The sequence below is a fragment of the Eptesicus fuscus genome, chromosome 11 (assembly GCF_027574615.1).
Source record: "Eptesicus fuscus isolate TK198812 chromosome 11, DD_ASM_mEF_20220401, whole genome shotgun sequence".
In the NCBI taxonomy this organism is placed as follows: domain Eukaryota; kingdom Metazoa; phylum Chordata; class Mammalia; order Chiroptera; family Vespertilionidae; genus Eptesicus; species Eptesicus fuscus.
In genome coordinates this window covers 19,750,168-19,767,643 of record NC_072483.1, presented here as the reverse complement: position 1 = coordinate 19,767,643, position 17,476 = coordinate 19,750,168, and the positions used below count along the sequence as shown (strand labels likewise).

The window sequence follows — 17,476 nt, the reverse complement described above, 5'->3', positions numbered from 1 at the left end:
GTCAAGAGTTGAGAGCAAGTTTGAAGAGAAAAAAATGGAAACATCTAGCACATGCTCCCATTTAAGTTTTCTTTATCATACAGAAAAACCTTATATATCCTGTTTTGAATTTATTTGAAGTGATTTTTTTGGGGGGTGGTATTATTTCAAATGGCATCATTTATTGCATTTCTAACTATTTGCTTTTATTATAAAGAATTGCAGTGGACACCAACATTTTATTTATTTTTAAATATATTTTTATTGTTTTCAGAGAGGAAGGGAGAGAGAGAGAGATAGAAACATCAATGATGAGAGAGATTCATTGATTGGCTGCCTCCTGCATGCCCCCAACTGGGGATCAAGCCCACAACCCAGGCATGTGTCCTTGACCAGAATGGAACCCGGGACCTTTCAGTCCTCAGGCTGACGCTCTATCCACTGACCCAAACCAGCCATGTCTGGACATCAACATTTTAATTTCCTATCTGACTAACTTACTAAATTATCTTATTAATTTTAATAGTTTGTAAATTCTTTGTATTATCTGTTTGCATTATCTGTTTACAACGTTTCATCTGTAATAATTAATTTTTTCTTTCACAGTATTTATAATCCACCTTTCATCTTTTTTTGTTTTTCCTTTTCGCTGCCTCTTTTATCAGGTCTTTGTCAAAAATAGGCTGACCAACGTGATTTAATGTTTATGGGATAAACACATTTAAGTTTATGCAATAGGCTTCTTTCCTTCTTGGTGGATTTCTCTTCTGCTGGCTTCTTTTCAGCTGCTAGTTTCCTGCTTGCTGCAATCTTTACCCCCACCTAGGGTTCTGATTCTTAATACAAACAGTCCTTTCATTACTTCCTTGCAACAGGCTTCTTGCCTGGAAACCTCTTCTCAATTGATTTGGTTTCAAGTGATGCTGTTGCCTTATCTACCTGGAGTTTGTGACTGTTGACCTGGCAAAGAATGGTGTTACAGCATATGGCCTTTGCATATGGGTTTAGCTTCAACTTGATTCTCAGGTTTTTCTGTGAATTCTTTTTTAGGACTCTGCAATTAATCTTGTGTGGTGCTTTTCAAATTCTGCTAAGGTTTGAACCAAGAATCTTCACATGGGGAAATTGTAGCTACTATGAGGGAGGCATCTTAATGCCAAGTGCCATGCAGATCATCTAACTTGTGAAGGGCACATCTAGTCCAAATGCAGTAATGTCCCACATGCCCTCTAGAAGTAAGTTCCAAACCATTCAATTCGCTACTGTTGTCTTCATTTAAAAAGATGCAAGTTCTACTAAGCTAGATATAATGATTGCTTCTCATTTTGCCTTTGCCAGCTCTCCTTTGCTGAGAGGCACTGACCCTTTGCATATATCAGGCCTTAAGTTTCTTAAGAAGCTAAGCAGCTTCCGTGGTCTTTTCATAGCTTTCAAATTTATCTTCAACCACAAAAGGAAGTTCAAGAACTTCCTTAACACAGTGACCTTTAGATGTGACCAGCATTGGTAAGATGTCATATTGCTTCTGTGTAGTGTTCACTCTGTGCCAGGTTTGGTTGCTGAAAACATGTGGCCCCCACAACACGTATTTCCAAAAACACCTTCTCCAGAACTGTGAGTATCCACCATCTTGAACTCTGGGAATTCAAGCCACCACTCTGCCAGGATCCAGGACTCAGCTGATAGCTGACATGCTAATTCACTAACAGCACAGGGCGCCTGTTGTTTTGTACAAGTTGGTGTGAACGAGGTTCACAATAGCTGGTCAAATAGGAGCCTTGAACATAGCAGGCAAAGTGAAATTTCTGCCAAGTGACCCCACTTTTGGGTATCAGTGAATGAGCACACACCATAGTGGGGAGAGGAGAAGGCCAGGCTCCTCTCAAACCAGAGCCTCCAATAGGAAATGATATCCCCAACTTATTGAGCTGGCTAGACCTTCTTATATGTGATATTGTAAACAAATGGTGATACCAGGATTCCTTGTTTTATTTTACATTTAACATAAGTATTTTAACATTTTAGTGTATATTAAGAATTTTATCAGTTTTTATAAAACCATTTTATCAGGTTTCTCCATTATCTATTGCTGCATAACAAATTACTTTAAAAAAGATTGACTCAAAATAACAATAAACATATATTATCTATGGGTAAAGAATCTGAGAGAAACTTAGGGGTATGATTATGGCTTGAGGTCTCATGAAGTTGTAGTCAAATGTCAGCCAGGATGCAGTACGTTGCCATCAAAACATCAGTCAGAGTTGGAGTCATCTGAAAGATTGGAGTTGGAATATCAGCTTCCAAAATTGCTGACACGTGGTTTGCAAGTTGGTGCTTGTTGTTGTATGGAGGCTTCAGATCCTTTCTTCATGGGTGTCTCTGTAAGTTTGCTTGGGTGTCCTGACAACATAGTAGCTGATTTCCCTTAGAGTGAACAACCCAAGAGACAGCAAGGCAGATAACAAACTATTTCTATAACAGCATTCAAAACCACTCACTCCTATTTCTATATTATCTGACTGGATTCACAGATCACTCAATACAGTGCGAGAGGGGATTACATAAGTGCATGAATAACAGGAGGTAAGGATCATTGGGGGGCATTTTGGAGGCTAACTACTATTATCAAGTTAGTATTTTCCTTCTATTCCTTCAATAAAGATTTTTACATAAATTATTTTTATCTAACTATCTTTCAGTATTTATTGAGATGATCATGACAGTTTCTTGTTTTAATATATTAATGTGCTTCATTATTTTGGCTTATCATTGATAATCAATCATATATATATTTTTTGATGAATCTCCAAAATAATCATGATTTATCTTGCTAGGTAAAATTTATTAATATTTTCTTTTGAATTACACTTTTAAAATTGGCTCATGACTTTCCTAACTCATTTAGTCTTTTGTTGTTTTGGTATCAGTGATATGCTAGCCTTGTTAAATGAGTTGGAAAGTGTTGCCTCTTCTACAATTCCATTTAAATGTTTGTGATCAGTATTTGGAATTACTTTTTGAATGTTTGCTAGAACTTACCAGCAAAACCATCTGTGCCAGTTCTTTCTTCTTTAGGAAAATATTTAATTATTAGTTATAGATCTTAAATATTAAAACATCTGTTCAGGTTTTCAATATTTTTGAGTTTTATTTTTCCTAGGAATTTTATGTAAAGCTGTGCATTTTATTTTGGGGAAGTTGATCACGCTTTTCTCATTACTTTTCGTGCACCATGCCATGCAATATGTCCTTTTATTTCATTCTAGATAGTCTTTATTTATAAGTCTTCTTCCCTTTTTCTCTTGGTTAGTCTTTCCAGAAGATTATCTGTTTTGTAGTATTTTTTTTAAAAGCCCAAGCTTTGGTTTTATTGACCCTCTTACTTTCCTGTTTGTTTTTTTCCAAAAAATGTCCAACTGCATATGCCAGTTTGTCTTTGTAATTTACTTACAATTATGGTCATACATGTTTTATCTATGCATGGAAACACACATACTTGTCAGAAAGCTTACTCTTGAATGCATGGGCTGGGTGCTGGCTGTGGAAGAACAAGCAAGGTCATGCTGGTCTGAAGGAGACTGAGTGTAGGCAATTCAACCCAGAAAGCTTGATAGCTATCTGGGGAACATGTACCAACAATAGAAGCAGAGTGAGCAATAATTGAATAATTCTTAACATTTTGGAACTGGGTACAATGACCAAATGAAAGACAAGTTGGAAGCTAGTGAGCATGTTCTGGAATGACTGCCCGAAGCCCAGAGGATGTTCAAGGCATTGTTTTTATGGGACAGCCATTGCTTGCTATGTGTATTGGACTGACATAAAAGTTTAGCAGCATGAGGGCACACTGGGTTTTGTCTCCTGAGCTGCAAACTCATAAATTACTAGTGAACAGAATGATGAAAGAGTCTGATGATAATTTTGAACTCAAGTGAAAAAACAACCCACAAACTTATCCTTTATGGTAAACTAAACCCATCAGCCAATGGATGATCAGAGTTATAAAGAAAATCTGTCAGGTGAAGCAGTTATAGGGCCTTGGTAACCATCAGCATGACACAATATTTGATGGAAACCACATTTCTGTTGCATTAAAACATCCAAATTTATTTTTAAAAGCATGACTTTCTTTCATTTCACTTTTCAGCATGTAGCAAGATACCATTCTGACCCATTGCTCCTGAATTTTATATGATTGAATGACTTTCTTAGAATATATACAATAATACATTCTTTGCTCACCAGCCCCCAAAGAACAGTGTACTTTAGCATATACGTTAGACAAATGTCTGCTCATCTTAGTTTCCTATGTAAAAGGGATTGAAATTGGTTCCACCAAAGAAGCAAAATCAACACACTTAAAGGCTGGGTGCAGGATATTAACATTTCAGAGCCTAAAGTGTCCTAACTGGTTTAACTAAACAAAGCTATAATGGGCATTTCAGAAAACTGCTGGAAAGGAAAACCAATTTTGTTTTTGAATTGAATCCAAACAAATCCAGAACCATGTGTCTGTACTATGCATATCCCTGCTAGAATTTGCCTGTCCTTATATCCAAGGGAAGATACAGTACAGAGCCATTAAGAGGTGATATCTCATTTTGTTAAAAATAAAAGAAGCTAAACAGTAACTCCTAGGATTCTTCAGTGATCCTGCTTGGGGCATAGCCACCTTCCCACGCTTGACATCATGAACAAATCTGTCCAAAGATGTCAGTTTGCAGTGTGATACCAGTCATTCTTAACGTTGGCTAGGCGACCAGATTACAGGTTATAGCCTGTCTGTTGATTAAAATATTAATTCCTTAACTACTTGCAGGCCTATTCTAGTTAATTCATTACAACTTACTGATTTAAATAATCATCTTTTGAAGAAGTGAACCTCATCTTTAAACAGAGGATAATAATTTCTTGCCTAATGTAGTGAGTTGCAATATATTAACTTTTGAGTGGTTCCAGATATATTCTTGTTGGTCCTAAATTTGGGTTCCCCAAGGAAATGCCTACAAATATATGTGTGCACACAGTGCATGCACACACATGCATATTTGTTTATACACACACATACACATTCTCAGACAATTTTACAGTCAGGAAAAAATTTTCATAAATTGTTTTTAATGGCAATGGCTTTGAATCCTTTCAACTGGTAATAATCAGCTGAAGATTTCTCTCCTTTCCTTAAGTCCATTCTTTCCATTTCTTTGTAACTTTTTGCCATCTCCTATCTGCTATTCTAGTTGCATATTCCCTGTTTACAATTTTGTAATGTATAAATATGGTCCTGTTAAATAGATGTTAATGAGACTATTTAGATAAAGGGTCTGGTCATAGGAGACTTGGTGGGGAATACCTATTACTCTATTTTAAAGAAATCCTCTATAAAATATCTATACAGAATATATTTACTAGGGGTGCATGGTTACACACACACAGAAAGTCTTTTGACTGATCTCCTTGTGCTTTGAAATATGCAGCAAATCAATAGTGTTTGATAGATATTTGGAGATATGAGAAATAAATTGAAGATGTACATTTAAGAACAAGAGAAAAATGAGGCTCAAGTGGCTATTCATCCCTGAAATCACAAACATACTCCTGAAAAACAGACATAGACATATGAAACCCTGTTGTAGTCATGGTCCTTCAGAAACACAATTCTAATTTTCTGTGTGTCAAAGGTCTCTTTGGGATTGTGTCCAGCAGATATTATATTTACAAGGAAAACACAGCAAAATTCAGTATTGGTCAGATATGATATGAACTACTAGCATAAGGTAGTTCATATTTTAATATTAGATTGCACTACTTTTTTATATCATTTTATTTGAAGCTGAGTTTTCATTGATTGTTGTGATCAAAATGAATTGTGCATAAAAATCAATATGGAAAAGGAAATGAGGGTGGCTGCATCTAATTTGATTCCAAGGTTTAAGAAGTTCCAAGAGCACAAGTCCACTTAGTATATAATTGTGGTTATTTATAATTTAAAAATTAATTTATGTGTATTTTTAAATGTTACTAAGTTAAGCATAAATTATTAAGTTGTTTGAGCCTAACTACCTCATAAACAGAACGGTTAGGTATTGCTTCTAGCTATTGATCTCCATGAAAAAATTACTGAGACACTAAGGGTCCTGTTGAACTATTTTAATCTGTTGAATTTTCTTTGAGAATAATCAAGAAAGGCCAAGTGAAAGTCCAGGAATTATTTGAGTTTGTGTGTGTGTGTGTGTGTGTGTGTGTGTGTGTGTGTGTGTGTGTGAGTGATTCGTAAACAGTGGCTAAATATTTCCAGGTCCCCAGTCTCTAAATACGCATGCATTTAGGCAGGGTTTTCTTAATGAGGTATTTGAGTAGCATGGTCTGCTTTCCACAGTTGTACTCTGGTGTGAGATTGAGAGGCTGCTCCATGGTAGACATGGGATAGAAGCCTATTAGTAGGAAGATTCCTAGTGATTCGGCCCAATCATAAGGATGTGTAAATGCAAAACCCTTTTGAACTGCTTGATAGAGGAATTGATACACACACACACACACACACACACACACACACACACACACACATCACTTTGGACTGATACATTCTTGGACCATTCTAAGAATGTGAAAATTATCTTAAATATCTGGGCCAGCAATGCCAAGCCAATTAACTATCACCTTTTCCTCTACCCATCAAAAAGTCTTTACTATTCAGTGTGTAGTTCAAATTCCAAATTTTTCCCGAGTCCTTCCTTAACCCCTCAAATGATATTTTTCATCTTCCTGTGCACCGATTATACCAGTGTTCCTTAGTGTTTATATGTGCTTCACCTAGTGTGTCTATTTATTGGAAATAGTAATAATACCTAATGAATCTTTGTCAAATTATCTTAATGAGCCTCATAATTTTAGCCATAGCCACAAATAGAATGGCTTTTCTTCTCTTTTGGAAAACAGATATTAACAATTATGATTGGTGTCCACTGCAGGACTACTTAACCTTATCACATTCATATAAAATAATAATAATTCTGTAACATATCTGGGCTACAAGCATGAACAAAATTGAGATCCTTGCCCTCATGGTATTAACAACTTAGTACAAGAAAAAAATAGTTTATTATCTATAAAATAAAGGTATATAGTAAATATAATTATTTTAGTGATAAGAATATGAAAAAAAAGTTGAGGATGTTAAGAAAATTCAGAATATCAACAGGAATAGGCTCAGTTTGTTTGTTTGTTTGTTTGTTTGTAAAGGACTGGATATTATTTTAGGCTTTGCAGGCCGAGAGTCTCTGTTGCACCTGCTCATCCTTGCCCTGTAGCACAAAGGCAGCCATTGGCAGTAGCAAATGAGTGGGCATGGCTGTGTTCCAGTAAAACTTCAAAAACACACACAGTTGGCTTATTTAGCCAATGAGCTATAATTTGAAGACTCCTGGGTACCAGTATTGAATTATCACTGGGGAATACCTCATGGAGAAGGAAGAATTTCAGCAATGTTACTTTTTGTGCCATTTTCCTGTATAGTTTTAATCATAACATTTATTACCATGTTAATATGTTACATGTTTTATTTGAGTGTTTGTTGGCAAACGTTTCCTCTCCCTCTCTAAATACCATGATAACAGTAAGCTGATCTTATTTTGCTCATCACTTAGAGTAGTGTCTGGAATATAATAGATATTCATTTAATATTTGTTAAATGAATGAGTAGAGAGTGAGTGTTATTTTAAAAAGGGCATCCAATATTCAGTTTTAGCAAATTATTACCATAAAATATTGAAGCATTTGTTACCAGATTTTCTGTTTCAAGAGAAGCTACCAATCCAAATTCTTGTGTAAAATCTCTCAATTTTAAATGACCGCAACTACTTTAAAAATATAAAAATATTTGCATGCCAAACTAAATATTTCTATAAGTTAGTTATCTGGAACTTCTTCTATGTACTTATGGAGGAAAGCAATTGGTGTTTTTAGTCTCTTTTCTACACTGTGCAATATGACAGGTGACATGGTAATTTGTTAAGGTCAGTGGTTCATAGCACTGCCAGGTCACACTTACTTCTTTGGACTTCCTACCCATATACTCTGACTGTAAGAACTACATGTGATGAAATTGTCTTTACTGTAGGAGAAATATGCTATCATAAGAAAAAAGAGTTCACAGACTTCATGAATACATTTAGATTCTCTATCAGCCTATGGAAATTGTTTTTCACTCAGATCTCTTTACTTGGTTTTGCTCTACAGGGGTGAAGGCCCCATATCTTTGGGATTGTACAGTATAATTTTCAAGTAAAGTAAAAGTCAGAGGAAATAATATTTTGTTGATTCTAAAGTATACCTCCTAGCACTGTGCCTTGCCCATGGTAGATGTTTAAGAAATATGGATTGTTAGAATGAATGAATGAAATATGTATTAATTATTATAGTTGAAAAATAAGTATTAACTGGAATAAAAATATTTTGAGTAATTACTTCAAAAATTATTGTACTCAAGCCATGGATGTTGAAAATTTAATATATAAACACAGATTCAATACCTGGATAATTGTTGAATCTATAATAAATGAAAAACTTGAATAAGCTAAGGGCCGTAGCTGAGTATGTTATATAATACTAAATATAAGTAATATTTATTGTACTTTTGAAATGTTATTAATACTAATTATTTTATATTTATTATTATTGTAATAAGGTAAAGTATTTATCACCAATATCATAATTATGCAAAAGTCATATGATCTATACAGTTTTAAAACTATGGCAAGTGATTACTGTGTACTTACTCTCAGATGTACTAGTTTATTTCTCAGTATCTAGGATTACTCATTTCACATCATTTTGAAGATAACAGAAAAGAAAAATACATGATACTCTAACCTATGAGATAAAAGGCAAGAGATCAAATATTGACTTTTTAAAAGTTTCTGATGCTTTGCTTTGGGGGTCAGGTTTGGAAAGGACATGAATGATCTTTTTGTGTATTGCTTTTAAGGGACAAAATTATCACAGATACTTAAATATGTAGATGATATTTAGGATTTTTTTGTTGTTGTTAAATTACATTGACTTAACAAGCTGTAAGGAGAACTATTAGTACATACTTGTTAGAGTCACTGAAAGAGGAACGCACGAGGCCAAAAGGGGTGAAGAATTATGAATATATTAGGTCATCTGGATACCCAGATGGGCTGAGCCCCAAAATGATGCCAACAGCCAGGGACAGGGAGCTGGAGATTTTAAAAGACTCTAGGAGGGATTTTTTTGGGCAGAGAATTCTCTGGGTGGTCCTGACAGGAAAGATAATTTAGCCAATGAGCTATAATTTGAAGCCTTAGCAAGTGAAGTGTGGTCTGAAGGTCAGTTCCCAGGGGAGTGTGTGTCCATTCAATTATTTGATCAGACCTAACAATACTGATAATTTTAGTTTCTCCTACATTTTTATTTCTTATTGCAGTATAATTAACATGTAACATTCTATTAGTTTCAGGTGTACAACATAATGATTTGATATATGTATATATTGTAAAATAATCACTACAATAAGTCTAGTTAATATCCGTCACCACACAGTTACATTTTTTAATAGTGAAAACTTTAAGATTTATCATAGCAACTTTCAAATATGTAATATATCATTATTATTCTTTTTTGTTAATCCTCACCAAGGATATTTTTTCCATTGATATTTTAGAGAGAATTGGGGCTGGGGGAGACAAAGAGAGAAACATCCAATGTGAGAGAGACACATACTAGATGTACCAGTTAATAATGCGGTTGTTTTTTTTTTTTTTTCAGTAGATGGAGTTACACATATGTTGATATATATGCAATTTGATATGTATGCTATTTTGTTGTATTGACAGAAAGCTTCAAAACTTCATATGTTAAATTTGCTGAAGGTGTTAACACCATAGATATCTTTAGGCTTAAAAATGTCGAATTTTGTGCCAAAAAAAGAGCATTTGCGAGAAGTTTTAATTCATTACCTTATTTTGAAGAAAAGTTATTCGGGAAGCCGATGGTGAACATGCTCCATCTCAAGATACTTGTGAATGCTGGTTTAAACGCTTTAAAAGTGATGATTTCGATGTGAAAGACAAAGAACGTCCAGGTCAACCGAAAAAGTTTAAAGACCAACAATTACAAGCATTATTGGATGAAGATGCATGTCAAACTCAAAATCAACTTTCAGAAAGATTAAATGTTGCTCAGCAAACAATTTCCAATGGTTTACAAGCAATGGGAAAGATTTTAAGGGAAGGAAAATGGGTGCCACATCAACTGAATGAAAGACAAATGGAAAACCGAAAAGTCAGCAGTAAAATGTTGCTTCAATGGCAAAAGAAAGTCTTTTTTGTATCAAATTATGATTGGCGAGGGAAAGTGGATTTATTTTGAGAATCCCAAATGTACAAAATCATGGGTTGATCCAGGTCAACCATCAACATCGACTGTAAGGCCAAATCGCTTCATAAAGAAGACAATGCTCTGTGTTTGGTGGGATCAGGAAGGTGTGGTGTATTATGAGCTTCTAAAACCAGGTGAAACCATTAATACTGATCACTACCGACAACAAAATAATTAATTTGAACCATACTTTTATCATAAAATGACCAGAATATTCCAGAAGATGAGGCAAAGTAATTTTGATTTATGATGACGCACCATCATACACTTCAAAACCAGTTAAAGACACGTTAAAAGATCTTGCCTGGGAAGTATAACCCACCCCCTGTATTCACTTGCTCCTTCAGATTACCACTTGTTCCAATCAATGGCACACGCACTTTCTCAGCAGCACTTCAAAACGTACGAAGAAGTGGAAAATTGGGTCTCTGAATGGTTTGCCTCAAAACAAGAAAAGTTCTTTTGGGACAGTATCCACAAATGACAGGAAAGATTGGGGAAATGTGTAGCTAGCGATGGACATTACTTTGAATAAAGCACTTTTGATGTTTCTCTTGAAATTATCATGTTTTCTTTGAATACAAAAACCATCATTATTAACCGGTCCACCTAGAGGATTGGTTGCCTCCTGCACACACTTTGACAGGACTGGGATGGAGGTACATGCCCTTGACTTGCCCTTGACTGGAATTAAAGCTAGCACCCTTCAGTCCATAGGCCGACTCTATGTAAACTCAGCTAAGGCACTAATATATCATTATTAACGATAGTCATCATGCTGTACATTACATGTCCAGGACTTATTTCTGTGAACCTTTTGACCACTCATCCATTTTGGCCACCCTCAATCCTGCCTCTACCAATCTGTTCTTTCTATGAGTTTGGTTTTTGTGTTAGGTTTCATATAAGTGAGGTCATACAATATTTTTTTCCCCTCTGTCTGACTTATTTAACTTAAGGGCCTCAAGGTTCATCCAGGTTGTTTCAAATGGCAGAATTTCTTTCTGCTGAATCATATTACATTTTATACCACACACACACACACACACACACACACACACACACACACACACACACACAGAGGCCTTTAGGACGTTAGTTTTATTCCAGATTACTTTAATAACAAAAACAATGCAATGCAACAAGTAACACAAGTTTATGGTTTCACTGTGCATATAAAATTTTTCTTTACACTATACTACGGTCTATTAAGTGTGTAATATCATTATGTCTAAAAAAAACAATGTACATACAAATTTCAGAGGGAAATGGGAGCAGGAAGAGATTAACCTAGGAATTTATATGCATATATGCATAACGGATGGATACAGACAATAGTGCTGTGAAGGCCTGGGGAGGGGGAGGAGTGAGGCGGAAGGGGTCATTGGAGGAAGAAAAGGGGACATTTGCAATACTTTCAACAATAAAACATACTTTATTGCTAAAGAATGGTAAAGATCATATGAGTCTTTTGTAAAAATGGTACCAATACTTGCTCAACCAAGGGTTGCCACAAACCGTAAATCTGTAAAAAGTACATTATCTGCAAAGCTCAGTAAGCAAAGCTCAATACAACAAGGTAAACCTTTATGCCACACTTTCTTTCTACACTCATCCATTGATGGACACTTAGGTTGTCTTCATGTCTTGTCCTATATAATAAAAGCATAGTATGCAAATTGTCCCCTTGACCAACAGTTCGGCCAGGAGGTGGTGCTGGCCGGGGGAAGGGAGGTAAGCCCCAGCCAGCAGCCAGCAGCCACTAGGGACTCTACCTCTATTATAAATAACAAGAGGCCTGGTGCATGAATTTGTGCACTGTTAGGGGCCGGCAGGCCAGGGGGAGGGGATGCTGGAGGTTGGCTACCAGGCCCTGTCCCCGATCAGGGCCATATTGGGGTTGGGCTGGCATGGGGTGGAGGGGCCGTGGGAGGTTGGCCGGCTGTCCCCACCCCTGATCTGGGGTGGGGGGTTTGTCGGGCCTGGGCTTGCTGCGGGGAGGAGCTGCGGAAGTTTGGCCAGCCGGCCAACTGGCCCGATGCAATGCATATCATAGGGACCAGTTATTCTGGTCATTCTGGTCGCTTGGCTTTTATATGTATAGATGCTGTAATGAATGTAGGGGCACAGATATCTTTGCAAGTTATTATTTTCATTTCCTTTGGATAAATATCTACAAGTGGAATTTCTGGGTCATCGAGTTTCTGTTTATAATTTTTTGAGGAACCTCCATGCTATTTTTCATAGTGGCTGCACCAATTTACATCTCTACTAATATTTCACAAGGGTTCCCATTTTTACACATCCTCACTAGCATTTATTGTCCCTTGTCTTTTTTACAAGAGCCAGTGTACCCAGTGTGAATTGATATATCATTGTGAATTTGATTTGCATTTTCCTGATGATTAGTGGTGTTAGTAAACACCTTTTCATGTACCTGTTGACCATCCATATATCCTCTTCAGAGAAATGTCTATTCAGATTATCTGCATATTTTAATTGAATTGTTTGCTTTTGAGTTCTATGAGTTCCTTGTATATTTTGGATATTAACAACTTGTCAATTACATGATTTTCAAATGTTTTCTTGCATCCAGTAGGCTGTCTTTTAATTTGATTGATCATTTCCTTTGCTTTGCAGAAGCTTTTTAGTTTGATGTAGTCATGCTTGTTTACTTTTGTTTTTGTTGCCTTTGCTTTTGTTGTAGAAAAAATCTACAAGAATGACTAAGAAGGTTACAACCTCTGTAATCTTCTAGGAGTTTTATAGCTTCAGGCCTTACATTCAAGTCTTTCATCCATTTTGAGTTAATTTTTGTATATGGTGTAAAATAGCGGTCCAGTTCCACTCTTTTGAATGTGACTATCCAGTTTTCCCAGTTCACCCTTTATTGAATAGATAATCCTTTCCCTATTGTATATTCTTGACTCTTTTGTTGACCATATATATATATGGGTTTATTTCTGGGTTTTCTGTTTAATTCCACTCATCTATATTTTTATGCCAATAGCATACTATAACTTTGTCGTGTAGTTTAAAACCAGGAAGTGTGTTGCCACCAACTTGATGCTTTCTTAAGATTTCTTTGGTTATTCAGGATCTTTTGTGGTTTCATACAAATTTAGAAGTGTTCTATTTTTGTGAAAAATGCTATTGGAATTTTGAAAGGGATTGCATTGAATCTGTAGATTACTTTAGGTAGTATGGATGTTTTAGCAATATTGATTATTCCAATCCATAAACATGGAATATTTTTCTATTTTTTGTGTCTTCAATTTCTTTCATCAATGTTTTATAATTTTCAGTACACAAGACTTAGACCTCACCGGTAATATTTATTCCTGGATATTTTTTAAAGCATTTATAAATGGGATTATTTTCTTAATTTATCTCTTTATATTAAAATATAATTTTCATGAGAAGTTATTTCATTTATACAACATGATGATTTAACTTTATGTACCTATGATGTTATTGCCATTGTAAGTTTAGTGCAACTAAATCATCTGCTTGTACAAAGTTATTACAAAGTGCATTTCCATGATTTATTTATTTTAAAACTGGAAATTTGTTTCTTTTATTTCCCTTTAGCTTTTCACCTATGGACCTCTCCTATCTCCCCAACTCCTTTGGCAACCATCAGTTTGTATTCTGTCTATTAGTGCAAAGTTTCTTTTTGGTTTATTTTTGAGTACAGAGGTGTTTTTTGTTTTTGTTTTTTTGTTTTTGTTTTTTTTATTCTGTTTCTTTTTGGTTTTATATTTTTAGGTTCTAGTTACAATGAAAATTTTGGTATTTGTCTTTGTTTGACTTATGTCACTTAGAACAATACCCTCTAGGTCAATCCATGTTGTCTCAAGTAGCAACGTTTTATTTATTATTTAATCTGAGATATAGTCTCGTGTGTGTGTGTGTGTGTGTGTGTGTGTGTGTGTGTGTCACATCTTTTTAAAATCCATTTATTTATCAGTAGTCATCAAGGTTGCTTCTATGTCTTGTCTATTGTAAATAATGCTGCAGTGAGCATAGGGGTTCATATATCTTTTCAAATAATTATTTTTGTTTTCTTCATATAAAAACCCAGAAGTGGAATTGCTGGGTTGTATATTCATTCTTTTCTTTTCTTTTCTTTCTTTCTTTCTTTCTTTTTTTTTTTTTTTTTGAGAAAGCTCCATGTCATTTTACACAGTATAAAGGCCACCATTTAGTAATACCACCAACAGTAATCCCACCAACCACGATTCCCTTTTCTCCACATCTTAACCAACATATATTTGTTGACTATTGATGATAGTCATTATGAAGGGTATAAAGAGATATGTCGTTATGTTTTTAATTAGCATTTCCTTGATGATTAGGGATGCTGACCATCTTTTCATATGTCTGTTAGTCATATCTATGTCTTCTTTGGAGAAATGTCTATTGAGGGCCTCTACCTATTTATATATTTTTTATTTCAGACTAGAGACCTGGTGCATGAAATTTGGGGGTCGGGGGTGTCTCTCAGCCCAGCCTGTCCCCTCTCCAATCTAGAACCCCTCGGGGGATGTCAGACAAACCGAAGTAAGACATCCCTCTCACAATCAGGCACTGCTGGCTCCCAACCACTCTCCTGCCTGCCTGCCTGCCTGATTGCCCCTAACCACTTCTGCCTGCCAGTCTAATCACCACTAACCACTCCCGTGCCGGCCTGATTGATGCCGAACTGCTCCCTGCCAGCCCGATCGCCCCCAACTGCCCTCCCCTGCTGGCCTGATTGCCCACAACTGCCCTTGCCTGCCGGCCTGGTCACACCCAACTGCCCTCTCCTGCTGGCCTGGTCGTCCCCACTTCCCTCCCCTGCTGGCCCGGTAGCCTCCAACTGCCCTCCCCTGCCAGCCTGGTCACCCCCAACTGCCCTCCCCTGCTGACCTGCTCACCCCACTGCCCTCCCTTGCTGGCCTGATTGCCCACAACTGCCCTGCCCTGCCGGCCATCTTGTGGTGGCCATCTTGTGACAACATGGGGGTGGCCATCTTGTGATGATGTGAGGGAGAGACGCCACCTAGGTTTTTATTAGTATAGATTACTTGTTTTTTGTTCTGATGTTGAATTGTATGAGTTCTCTATGTATTTTGGATACTAACCCATTTTAAGATATATAATTTGTGAATATCTTCTCCTATTCAGTAGGGTGTCATTTTATTGTGTTTATAGTTTCCTTCACTGTGTAAAAACTTCATTTTGATGTAGATTCATTTATTTTTGCTTTGTTGCTAATGCTTGGGGAAACATACCAAATAAAATACAGCTAAGACCAGTGTCAAAGAATTAACTGCTTATGTTTTATTTTTTAAATTAAGTTTAGTAGGTAGACAATATTATAGTAGAGTACAATATAGTGATTTGACATTGTTATACCTTACAAGTTGATTACCAACTAATTCTAGTACTCATCTGTCACAATGCATACTTATCACTTTTTTTTTTTTTTTTTTTTTTTTTAGTTTCAGGTCTTACATTTAGGTCAAACCCATTTTGAATTTATTTTTGCATATGGTTCAAAACAGTGGTCCCATTTCATTTTTTGCTAGTATCTGTCCAGTTTTCCCAACATTAACCATTGAAGAAACTGTCATTTATCCACTATATAGTCCTTCCTCCTTTGTTATAGATTGCACATGTAAGCATGAGGTTATTTTTGGATTCTCTGTTTTGTTAGATTAATACATGTGTCTGTATTTGTGTTAGTACCATAGTGTTTTGATAATTATAGCTTTGTAGTACCGTTTGATATCAGCTAGTATGATGCATCCAACTTTGTTTTCCTTTATCAAGATTACTTTAACTCTTTGGAATCTTTTATAGTTTCATATAAATTTTAGGATAATTTTCATAGTCCTATGAAAACTACAATAGTATGTTAATAAGATTGCATTGAATCTATAGATTGCTTTGGGTAGTATGGAGATTTTAATGATATTAATCCCTTAAATCCATGATTGCAATATATCCAGACATTTATTTGTGTCATCTTTAATTCTTTCAAAAATATTGTATACTTTTCAGAGTACAGGATTTCACCTCCTTCGTAAAATTTATTCCCAGAAATTTATTCTTTTTTTGATGTAAATATAAATGAACTTGTTTTCTTAATTTCTCTTTCTAATAGTTCATTATTGATGTATAGATAAACTACATATTTCTGTATATTAATTTTTTTATCTTGAAAGTTTACTAAATTCATGTATTCTGACAGGTTTTTGGTAAAGCACTCAGAATTTTCTACATACAGTATCATGCCATCTGCAAATAAGAAAAGTTTTACTTCTTTCTTTCCAATTTGAATGCCTATTATTTTTCTTGTCTCATTTCTATGGCTATCACTATTTCTATTATTATTATGTTGAATAAAAGTGGTGAGTGTGTGCTTCCTGATTTTAGAGGAATAGCTGTCAATGTTTGACCAATGATTATGATTTAGCTGTGGGTCTGTTATACATAGCTTTTATTATGTTAAGGTATGTTCTTTCTACACACATATCATTAAAAGTTTTATTATAAACTAGAGGCCCGGTGCACAAAATTCATGCACTGGGGGGAGGGGGAGGGTGTCCCTCAGCCCAGCCTGCACCCTCTCCAATCTGGGACCCCTCGGGGGATGTCGAACATCCCTCGGGGGCCTAAACTGGCAGTCAGACATCCCTCTCACAATCAGGGACTGCTGGCTCCTAACCACTCGCCTGCCTGCCTGCTTGATTGCCCCCTAACCACTCCCCTGCTGGCCTGATTAACACCTAACTGCTCCCCTGCCGGCCCGATTGCCCCCAACTGCCCTCCCTGCCAGCCAATTTGGTTCGATTGGTCAGTTTCTATGCCAGTCAGTGTCAAAAGCTCCGCCTCCTAGGCAGGCATCGGCTCCTCACAGTTGACTCAGATTTGGTTCTGATTGGTTGGTTTCTATGCCAGTCAGTGTCTCTGGGCCTATCAATGGAGCCTGATCAGAAAGGCAGGGCTATTCAGCAGCCCCGGTGGAGGCCTGAAGAGAAATGGAGGTACGGCTACTGACCAGGCCTGGAAAGAAAAAGGCAAGTGCTGATCAACAGCTGCCACA

At 36.3% G+C, this 17,476-nt stretch overlaps 1 pseudogene; it reads right to left on the bottom strand.

Moving 5' to 3' along the window:
* Positions 1-651: 651 nt before the first annotated feature.
* On the bottom strand, positions 652-3,544 carry LOC114232184 (60S ribosomal protein L4-like; annotated as a pseudogene).
* Positions 3,545-17,476: the final 13,932 nt, after the last annotated feature.